This window comes from Thermobia domestica, chromosome 9 (genome assembly GCF_964235325.1).
Source record: "Thermobia domestica chromosome 9, izTheDome1.hap1.1, whole genome shotgun sequence".
In the NCBI taxonomy this organism is placed as follows: Eukaryota; Metazoa; Arthropoda; class Insecta; order Zygentoma; family Lepismatidae; genus Thermobia; species Thermobia domestica.
Genome location: NC_137462.1, coordinates 123,761,321 through 123,773,692, shown reverse-complemented (window position 1 = coordinate 123,773,692; position 12,372 = coordinate 123,761,321). Strand labels below are relative to the sequence as shown.

Here is a 12,372-nt window from a genome sequence, read left to right as displayed (position 1 = left end):
TAACCGCCACCAGGTTATAGAAGTATTTTTTTGTGGACGCTCTTTATATTCGTAAAGACAGTGATTATTTTTCGATTTATACTTTATTCTGCGACGGAAATAAGTTCTTTCTTCGGTGGGAATTGATTCGTTCCCACGCAACTGGACAAAGAAATCTTTCATTGATTTTTTCATATATACATTTAAAACATTGCTTTTTGCTGAGAACGTTTCAGTGAGCGACGAACCTTTTCAGTGTTTCTCTCTGACTTATTAATATGCACAGTCTCTATTCTACTGTTATTTGGAATTTAATTAAGTGCTTTATTTAATCCCTTATGGAAATATTGCAGTAGATTAGAGCAGACCATAGTAGACCGGGTGTTCAAGCGACCGTATGGCACCAACCACATCCCTTAAGCAGTTCCTTATCTGTACTTTCACACGCCCGAGATATCGCAATGTCTAGTGCGTCGTGGCCAGTGGACTAAAATTAACATATTCTTGTCCGTATTCTGTTTGCATGTGCGTACAGGTGATTTAATTGAGTGGATTTCAGAATGAACTGCCAACATTCTTCAGTAAACCATTGCAGCTTGTATCTCGAACCTTTGCGTTCGAGGAGTATGACTCTAGGTTTGGAAGCTGTAACTACGCACGTTGCGTCGAGCTTCAAGTATGACTTTGTGTTAATGGGCACAAGCTATTAGCCGGTGAAGGGCGTTTTCTTACGGCTAGCCCCAACTAGTGAAGTCCTAGGTTCATATACCTAGTGCTGTAAAAATTTATAAATACGCCCTCCAACATTAGCATTCCACTTTGCAGACTATGTAATTTTACCGAAGACTCACGTCGATTCTTCAGGACTGTTTGGAACAGCAACTACATTTCTACGTGGGATTATCCCGGCAACTTTTCCCCCAGAGCTAATCCCCCAAGTGCATCAATGGTATGAGAAAAGCATTTATAGCGAAATCTCAATTATAATCTTCTATGTATATATCAGAGCGACAAAGGGCTACAGTCCCCAAAATTCAAAGTGCGATTTTAGTAATGAAAATAATTATATAGGCTATATATATCTAGTGTTAAGTGTTGTGATCATTTCTCTTCGTTCTTCTTTTAATAGTATTCTAATAAATAAGTATAGTGTCATTTAACCTAGTGTGTTTTCGTTGTGTGTGCGAATGATATTTGTGTGTGTTATGGTCTGGATGACCGTTTGATAGTCCGTGAGGTTTTAGAGACGAGACATACGAACCTCTCGGCGCTTAATGCTCATCTCATCATTGAGACCGACGAGCAATTTGGAAACAATTTTGTAATCCCTTCTTGGAGAGGTCCTTCAACGTCCTACCCAGGTAAATCCAGATCTCAGGAGAATATTTACTGACAGGACCACGGAGGACAGACTACGATCAGGCGATTACAAATAAATGGTACCCGAACAGTGACCCGATACACTTGACGGTTACATATAAATGGCCGCCCGAACAGAGAAGACAAATCGATTACAAATAAATTGCCGCCCGAACAGAGACAACGAACCGATTGCAAATAAAAGGCAGCCCGAACCGAGACCCTACAATCGGTTAGAAGTTCGTAAACAGTTGCGTCGGCAGGGGTTGTACAAGAACTCTGAAAGTAGACTTTCGCACTACTTTTCTGTATGTAAGCCTACGTGTCCATTGAAATTGATGTTGAGATAAACGCTTCAAAAAGAAGATGAAATCTATTGAAATATATTTTACTGATGTTATACTACAAAAAAAATCAGTTGCAGGTTTTCCGCCTTTTTGAATAAATAGCTTTAGTCCAGTGCAATCACAACAACAATCTATCAAACTTAAAAATTATTTAAAAAAGATTGAACTGTTAGAATATGTTATATGCATTGATATAATACTAAAAGTGTCCCAAAACTCTAGTTTTCCATAATTTTTGCGGTCAGGTATATGAGCAATATGTGAGGTTTATCACCAAACACTATGGTAAATAAATTATTGTATTGGATGGCCGACCTAGCGTAAAGGATATAAAACAGTGGACATAAACAAAGAAATCATGAATACATGTAATAGTTGACGATAACATCCACGTTGTTCGTTTATCTCAACAGCAATTTGTTTCTAACACAGAAAAAACCCGAATTGATATCACTTGTGACGAAATATCTCGAGAAATCTGGTTGTACCGTACATCAATCACCTGTAGATGCACACACACATTAGTTGTGTTAATCACAACAAATCTTGCAAAATTTCGCTCATAGGTAATAATGGGAGAAGGTTCAGATATTTTAGTTCTGATGGTAGCACTCGAAGCACCTAAGAGTTCCATGTTTATTCCTGATATGAAGCCACCAAATAAGATATACAGCAGTAGCAACCTTTAGAGAGCTTTGGGCGATATGGTGAACTGCATTTTATTTCTGCATGCCTTCACTGGTTGTGATACAATTTCTGCTCCACACAGTAACGCGAAGAAATTTGCGTACAAAATACTGGGTAAAAATTAAGAACTGCGCCAAGAAATGGATGTTTACAACAACCAAACATCGTCTGCTGATGTGGCAGCTGCTGGAGAAAATATGTTCTTAGCGTTATATAGATGTGCAGAGAAAGAAAATCTGGGTACAAGATTCTGCATGTACAGAAAGATTGTATCCAAACAACGCATTAGTGACACTTTCAACTTAGCAGTACTATCTCCAACAACAACTGCTGCAAATTACCATAGTCTCTATGTGTTATATCAAGTTAAGCAGTGTAAAAATAAAGAGATGACTCCAATTGAAGGCAGCTGGAGAATTTCCTGTTTGCCTTCTTCCTGTAAGATTTGAACAAACTGTTCCAGAAGATTTGTTAAAGTTTGTAGCATGCAACTGCCAGACGAACTTCGGAAACAATTGTGGATGAAAAAGAAAAGAGCTAGTTTGTACACCATTTTGTGGGCAGAGTAGTGGGCACGGATGCTACGTTAATTGAAGATGCAGATGAAGGGTGTAATGATGAAGCTGTCACCAAAACCAACTTCTTTGAGAAGAAAGTTAAAGAAAACTGTGGACATTCAACTGCAAAACGCCATTGAGAAAAGTAAGTCTCAAAGTACACTGGTATATTTAGAACTTTTGTTCAAGTTCATTTATTATCTCAAGGCGTGGTCAGGTGCTCGGTCAGATGACTGGGTGGCTCGAATTCAGAAGTGTCTGCGATACTCAGATATTCAAAGGCAACTGTGTCAAAGGTGTATCGTGAGCACCTGGCTTCCGGTAAAACCGCTCCCACACGGGCAAACTGCCGCGGTCATTGGCGTGTCGACGACAGGGGTAGACGCTGAGTGGACCGAATCGTAACAGCCGATAGTCGGATCACAGTGTGTCAAATTGCGGAGAGGTTCAATGCAAGACAACAACGCTGTGTCAGCAGCCACACAATTAGCAATCACCTGCTCGCCATGGGGTACAGACCCATCGATCCACGTGAATATCCCTTCTAACAGCACAACACAGGAAACAACGTCTAGCATAGGCAAAGAAACATTGTTCGCTAGTGGTCTACTATACCACGCTTAATTGCATGCATCGAGAGTATGACCGCGACCGTTCGGTCTATTTAATGGACGGGTTAATGGACGAATGGCAAGAATGTAATGCACCCCGCCCGTAGTTCCTCAACACTTTATGTATTCTCGTGCACGAAGTGCACCGTCAGAATTTGTCCCCTAATTCTGACTCGCCGAAGCGATGTAACCCCCGTCTCTGATGGAGTGGGATACGCCCACTGCGCGGCCAGACCGAAGTCCTGAGTGCCTACCAGTAGACCTACTGGTTGAGGCAGACTGCTAGCGAGTCAGTCCTACCATGCTCTGCAGGCATGGCGCCCAAGCGTTTCAAGGCAAGCTCACCTCCCTCATACGCTCACCGTTACCCAGATTCCTTGGATTAGCTCCCGCATGATACCGAATCCCACGGTTTGACCACAGCCCGGCAGAGTCCAACCCAAATCCGGGGCCCCAGGCAATGCCCGAGAGGGCTTGTTCAATCCCGGCCCTGCCTACCTGTATCGTTCAACTGGCAACCGCCTTATCGTGTAGAGGTACCACGCACACGTCGAGATACTCCCTATCTCATCCTGGACCCAATGGTACGTGTTACGTCACCAATTGAGTTTGGTGCCGGCTAACCAACACTCCCCCCCAGGTAGGGTCAAAGGGCAAAGGAACACTGCCTCTAGACCGTAGAAATGTGGGAAAAGTTCTCCTGGACAGTTTCACATTGGTACATACCGATGAACCGGTAAGGGTGCGTCGCCAACCGCAACAGGAAATGGATCCATCGTGACAGCAGGGAACTGTGCAGGCCGGTGGTGGTGGTATTCTCATCTGGGGCACGATTACGTGGACTGAAGTGGGTCCCCTAACATGTGTAACACAATCCCTCAAGGTAAACGCTACCGCGATATTCTGGACGACCATTTCATGTCATTTGCCCGAGTGCTACATCCAAGTGGTGACCTCATCTTGTGCAGGACAATGCGCCGACCCACCGCTTTAGGATGGCAGCAAATTGATTTGATGAGCACTCCTCTGATCTGGCAACAGGGTCATCGGACCTCAATCCGATCTAACACATCTGGAACGGCATGGAACGAAGCTTTCGGCTGTGGGACCTCTTCCAACTAACCTACAAGCTCTGTGGGAGACTTTGCAGCAGATATGGATTGCGATTCCACAACCACACTTCAGGCATCCTCGTGGAGTCCATGCCGCGGCGGGTAGCCTCCGTTATCAAAGCGAAAGGTGGTGTTATACTCTATTAGGAAGCTGTCTATAGTTCAACTGGTGAACAGTGTAAATTGTCTTCCCTTTTATAACTACAATACTTTTAAGTTTAGCAGTTTAATAGAAGTGCAGAAGAATCTAAGCACAATTATAAAAGCTAGTACGTATAGTGAAATAGTGTAAATCATGAAACAGAATATGATGGTATTTGCTGTAAAACGCACCCCAAATAATTCCGGTACGTACATTTTCCTTCATTTTTAATAATTAATTCCTTGTTTCAATCTTTTTTTATTATTTTTAATTTATATTTTCAAACACTAATAGATGAAGCTTTGAGGTACACTGAACTTTTGATAACGCCAACGCGGAGAAAGTGATCACTTATTATATATCCTATAATATTAGACGTATAATAAATAACAAATAATAATTTTACGTTTATTGGCTTAGGAGCTATAAGGCAAAAACTACGTTCTGGAGAAAATTTCAAGATGGCGTGCTGCTTATTTAAAATGGCGGGGAACCTGCAACTAGAGTTTCGGGACTCTTTTAGTATAATATCAATACATATAAAATATTATAACTGGTTTAATCTTTTAAAAAAAATCTTTAAGTTTGATCGATTATTGTCGTAATTCCACTGGACTAGGATTATTTATTCAAAAAGGCGGAAAACCCGCAACTGATTTTTTTTCAGGATAACATCAGTAAAATATGTTGCAATAGATTTCATCTTCTTTTTGAAACTTTTATCTCAAACATTAATTTCAGTGGGCACATAGACTTACATACAGAAACATAGTGCGAAAGTCTACTTTCAGGTTCTTGTGCAACCCTTGCCGACGCCACTGTTTACGAACAAGCTATTTATTAAACTAGCCGGACTTCCAAACCTGTTGATGGTTACCGGAAATTGCAATGAAAAGCCGTCTAAAATCACTAAATAGTCTCTCTTTTTCTTCATGTCAAATAATTCATTCATATGTTTCAACAGAAATTGTGCGTAGTTCGATGACCTTTAAAGCTTCATTGCACATCACTGAAATTGTATATAGTGACAATATATATACATCGTTTTAAAGCTTATAAAATTTCCAACAACTTTTATTCGAGCACTTTTTTCATATTTCTACTCTGTTAAGTTGTATGAGGCAATGAAAAGAATATGTTCCCTAATACAGATCCCAATTTTTCACTTTATCCTAAAATTATGCAAAAATGATTAATCGGAGAAAAGTTATAATAATTTGTTACATTTTCTACAATATTCGAAGTATAATAAAGAAAGAGTGAACCTTCTACGTCAATTAGTTTAGAAGTTATGTGGCATAAACTAAGCGCATGGGAGAGCTCTTTATTCAAAATAGCGGAAAACCCGCAACTGGATTTTTTGTAATTTTCTGGAAGCTAATGAGGAAGAGATCACGAACAAATTCCAAAAGTCCCATCTTTTTATTCTAAATGTCTACCTCAAACCTTATTTTGACTGCACTATAAACAAAGCACTGAAGGAAACATACAATCATAATGTTCACCAGCACAATCTGAAATGCGATTAACACTGGCTGCTACAGCGTTAGCAAGCGATCGGTTCAGTTTATCGAACAGAGCAACCACAGCAGTTGCTTCCAGTGTCTTACCAGACTTGGTTTAATTGCAGAATTAGACACGTCCTTGATTGTAGATAAAAGAGAAAAGTAGCAGATAGAAGATCATTATAAATTGATTTGAAATGTCACTTAAAGATATATATATACTTTCATGATAGGAAAATGAAACTCTGAAAAGATAGGCAATAAAAGATACCGCAGAATAAGGAAAGATCATATATCCATACCTGAAGATACTGATGGTCAGTTTATTGGCCATGTTTCGCCTAGAAGTGGATCTGCAAAGAATATATCTGAGAGAATATTTTCTTATTTAAGTAATGAAGACTTGGGCTTAACTGATCTTGTTGCAATCGGCTGTGATGGCACATTAACTAATCCTGGACCCAAAAGTGGCATTATTCATAATATTGAGATCAAACAAGGAAGACCACTCCAGTGGTTCACTTGTTTATTACATTTTAATTACCTGCGTTTCAAACATTTATTTGAGCATCTAGATGGTGATACTTCAGGCCTCAAATCATTTTCTTGAAAAATCGGCAACAGTTGAAACACTGTGAGCAGTTTCCTATTATTGGTTATGAGAAAATTCCATTCGAAGGTATTTCCGCTAAACAAAGAACAAAGGTACTTTCTTGATAGTGTGAGAGCTAGAAACAATCGTGAGTGTCCAAGATATCATGCAGTAAAGGATCCAGGCACTGTACGTCATTCAATGTGACTAACTGTAGCCAATCGTATTTTGAGATTGTATATTTCGACGAAAAGATCCTTCATTTGAGCTGAAAACATTAGCTACATAGATTATAAAAATGTTCGCACCAGTTTGGTTTGATGTAAAGGAAAAAGATTCTTCTGTAATGATGGTGAGAAATATGTGTTTAAACTGCTTCAGACATCACGGTATCTAAGGGAAATCTTACTAGAAATTATCAATCCTGTAATATAGCCGAACGTATTCTCTGCGCACCGGGAAAATCTTCTTGTGAGTATGGCGAAGGATGAATGTTTACGAGGGCTAAAATCTAGAAATCAACAATCATTATGTAAAAGAGTGAGAAACTTTCTGCCACCTGATCTTAATTTTCAAGCTACTGACTATACAGCTTGACGAAAATTTGATCTCAATGCGTGAACTGAAGATACTATATCCGATTTCGATTTCCTTCCCTTCTGTGTATTGTTACATGCCTACGAAAAAACTACCGCCTATTAGAACTATAAGAAGGAAACTATTTTATACAGTCTGTTCCAAAGATAGTACAATTTTTGTCAATTTGACGAAATTTTGATTTCTATGTACTAACTGAAGGTATTGCCGATTTCGAAACCAAATTATGGTTACAGACTTGGATAGACGGTCCAATGTTTCCGCACTATAAGAATTCGAATTTTTTTTATAAAAAATCCTTTTCAACCTACTTTATTATCCAGGTCAGATTATATTAAATTGCATACTCAATGTGGATCATACTCGGTTCGTTCGGCATGAAAACAAAAATCTATTCCTACATAGCACAGATCTTTCATCTTCTTTTTCAATTGAAGACAACTTGTTGATTACGACATAACGAGGTCGTCCTGCCGTGTTAAGCAACAGGTGCAGACTGATCCATATAGTCACACTAGCCCTGTGCGATGTGAACAAATATTCTCACCATCACATGTTATGGATAAAAATAAGTTTACAATATCTAACATGATAATAAGTATATAGCCTTGATGCCTAACGGAATTCAAATAATGAAAATGTAAATACAGTGAATAAGTTTACAACAGAAACAGGAAAAATCTTTAAATTTTACGTCCCATGGTTATGCCGGCTAGCCTAAAGGAGACGGTGTTGACGAGAAATGAATGGGGGAATAAAGAATGCGGGAGGAAACTTCAGAAGTCCGAGAAAACCCACGCACATGGGTTTGTCCACCACAAAGTTACTTGGCACAAGCTGGGATCGAACCAAGGACCCCATGCACCAGAAGTGAACGCTCTATCATTGAGCCACCGCAGCCCCAACAGAAATAGGAATAAAAGTAGGTCATTAGGCAGGTTTCACACTTTATAATAAAATGGAAAGCTCACTATTGGAGAATTTCTCAACATAGCAGATACCAATGTGTGATGGATTGAATGATTGCGTTATTTTTGAATTCTTATTTTATGTTTATAAATTAGAGAACGCAGTATTTTTCGGAATGAATCCCTGATCATGGCCGCATTGGGTAGAACTGCAAATTCCTTGTATTCTGAATTAATTATCTGTAACAAATAACTGAGTGAAATGCTCACATTCTTTGTTTACGAAGTTGGTTAATGAAGTTGGGCGTAAACATATTTTGGAGACCTTTATTTATTGTCGTCAACGATCACATGAGAGTGCAATAGACTGCATAGATAAAGTCTGTGATAGTTATACCATTGTTAATGGTTTCCTACACGAAAATGTGGTGAAAACACAATATTAAGTAGACTGAACTCTCAGTTGAGGTGTTCTATGTAATAGGGGCTTATACCGGCATAGTCCCTTTTTAGGGACATTGCATTTTTAAATTATTTGGTATTAATTCTATAAACCTGCAAAATTTCATTCCAATATCGTAAGTCTCGATGTTGCTACAGTGAAGGAATAGAGGTAGTCGTGAGACGAAAGCGAGTGTCTGCTGCAATTATGTTGGCGAAATTGTCGTTTGAACAGCGTCGAACATGTCGCAGTGTAATAACACGATTTCGAGTATAATCCCTAGAAACAGAAGGAACAGTTAAACATTTTGCTCCTGGATTACCATGAAATTTGGTGTTACAGTGAAAAATGTATTTCTTGTCAGAGGTCATTCTTGTAACCAGTGTGATAGAAATGTTGATTTGTGCTGCCTGAAAGCGGTCAAGGATGAAAAAGTACTTACCCTCGACAAGTATGTGGAATTGGTCAAAGCAAGTCGAAAACACCCCTATCCTTTTATGGTAAAATATGGAGCACCAGTTATCAAACAATGAAAGGATGGATTCACAATTATAATGAAAACTAAACCATCAACAACTCGACATCCTTTCAAGATTCAGTTTTGTGTACGACTTTGCTTCAAACCATCAGGTGGTATTCTAGCTGCTGATGCATATACTGGTGCGTATATGCCGATTAAGTACTCTACTCGATCGGGCTGTGACGTAAATCTTGCAGATACTACGTTAGGAAGTCAACCACTGCAGCCGAACCCAGCTAAAGAACGAGACGTACGGAGTTTGTCCGATTTCTGGATCCAGATGCTATTGCTTGCTACGACCAAGTATTTCATCAAGTCAGACATCGAGGATGCAGAGGATGATCAAAGTATGTTTTACCACCCCTACGTAATGCATAGACTGTTTCCAATGTCCAGGTCTGTTACATGTCCAGTTTTTACATAATGCATGGACTATTTTACACTGGCCTGCGAAGATTTTTCGGCAAAAGTAATTTTATGTGATATACGTTAGATTTTAGTGTCCTTATGTAAAAAATAATAATACCAGCTGTTTCGTATCACGTACAGATTTGTCAAAAGTCCTTCTCGTATTTATGCTAATGGAGCTTCGTTTTTGTAAATAAGGTTTGGATTGAGTATATGGAATGCAGGTATGGACATGTCTGAGATAAAATATTGTATGTCCTCTGTTTTGCAGCGGATTAGGTAATTATCAAGTAACACCTGAACAACAAATATAACTTGGCCAGACAAGGTCAATACACCAAGTTCTTTTGTCTAAGAGAGGATTCTGGGAACGTGTATCACGCCTTTGTCTACAAGTTACAACGTGCACTTGAAGTCCATTCGTGAGTGAGCTTGTGTTAAAAGTGACAAGTGGCAGTGATGTTCGGAGGCGAAAATATATGAACAATCCAAACTCTTTCTGTTATATTCGTGGCCAGGCCCGTATCCACGAGGGGGTAGGGGGGCCGGGCCCCCTTAAACGTTGGCTGGCCCCCTAAAAGTTTCACGGTAAGCTTGCAAATGAACTATAATATGGTGATTAAGTATAATGTGATTCGGTCGGGCCCTCCTAACTTCTACCGCCACCCCCCTAAATTTTTGGGCTGGCTACGGGCCTGTTCGTGGCCATTATACAATTAAAAACCAGAAGCGAGATATTACGCCATTTATAAAAAGCTTGTACTCGTCATATTTTAACATGAAGTTAGGTGATCAGGACAAGAATTTCGCACCTCATATCGTGCGTCAAACTTGTTTAGAAAACCTGCAGCCATGGTACAAAGGGTTGTTGCCATCAATACCATTCGGAATCCCAATGGTTTGGCGGGAACAAAGAAATCATCTTGACGACTGTTATTTTTGTGTATGTAAAGTGTCCGGTTTCAATACAAAAAACAAAAAGCACATTGTGTATCCGAGCCTTCCATCAGTCATAATCCACATGGACACGATATTCCTGTCCCAAAACTACTAATACAGTTACCAGAGAGTGTGTCTTCGTCATCTTCACGTGCAGAGGATGGTAATGATAAATTTATACCGGATGTTGAAGATAAATCTCCATGTCTTTATAATCAGTGTGACTTAAATGATTTGGTGCGTGACCTAGGCCTAACTAAAGGAAAGAGTGAACTTTAAGGATCAAGATTAAAAGAGAGAAATCTTTTAATTCCTGGGACAAATTCATACTGTTACAGAAATCGGGAGGAAGAATTCGGGCAGTTTTTTGTTCAAGAGGAAGAACTTGTGTTTTGCTCTGATATCCCTGGCTTGATTCGTCGCCTTGGAATAGTTTACCAAGCAAAGGACTGGTGTCTATTTATTGATTCGAATAAAAGAAGTCTCAAAAGTGTTCTTCTACACAATAGGAATAAACTTGCTTCAGTGCCAGTCTCATCTTCAACATCCCTTCGTGAAAACTATCACACTTTATCCATGGTTTTGCAAAAACTGAAACACAATGAACACAGATGGTTACTTTGCCGTGATTTAAAAGTGTGCTGTATCATATTGGGACAGCAAGCGGGTTATACAAAGTTCCCGTGTTTTCTGTGTGAGTGTGACTCTCGGGACAGTCATAGACTCTGGTTAGTTTCTTAGTGGCCCAAGAGGAAACAGTTGTGCCAGGAGCAAAAACATTGTAAATCGTCCATAAATTGATCCTCAAAATAAGTTATTGCCTCCTTTACATATACAATTGGGAATTATGACGCATTAAGTTAAGAGTTTGGATAGAATAGTCCTTGCTTTCGGTACCCTCTCAGAAATTTCCAGGACTGTCGGATGCCAAAATTAAGGAAGAAATTTTTGATGGCTCCCATTCGGAAGCTTATGAAGGATCCTACATACATTACGATGATGGGGATAATATTAAAGACGACAACTACCAACAGAGTGTCGAAATCATGCTGTACAATTTCCAGAAATTAGGTTGCCATATGATCTTAAAATTACATTTCCTGCATAGTCATCTGGACTATTTTCCTGCAAATTTAGGAGCATTCGGCGAGGAACATGGCGAGCGGTTCCATCAAGACATAAAGAAATAAAACGAAGATATTTATCAGGGGATATGGGACGGCTGCATGATGTCAGATTACTGTTGGTGTCTAGTGCAAGATAACCCTACTCCGGAACACAAACGTAAATCAACACCGAGTTCATTCACATCAAACCGCAGCAAAAAATATTGTTCTTATAATGAGATTCATATATTCTAGCAATAATTATTAGGGTGTCCCTTATTTAGGGTAATTTCGTGTTGCGATATGCACACCCCCCAAAATGTATTCTATGTGACCGTAAACAAGCATTAGTGAAATAGCAGCTCTCTACGAGAACGTTAACCCGTGCCGACTTGACGACAGTCATGAAATGACGTTTCCACATTATAATATAATGTAGAATTTCCAATCGTGATAACAAAGAAACTAAAAGAGACAGAGTAACGAAACTTTGCACAACGCAACTAGAGAATGGACTACATCTGTTCGTGTATTGGCGAACATCATCGGATCGACAGTGTT

The 12,372-nt window shown here is 39.4% G+C and overlaps 1 pseudogene; it reads left to right on the top strand.

The window, feature by feature from the left end:
• The first annotated feature begins 2,968 nt into the window (after nucleotides 1-2,968).
• The window catches only part of LOC145660983 (glucose dehydrogenase [FAD, quinone] pseudogene), a 29,398-nt pseudogene continuing 19,994 nt past the window's right edge, over nucleotides 2,969-12,372 (top strand).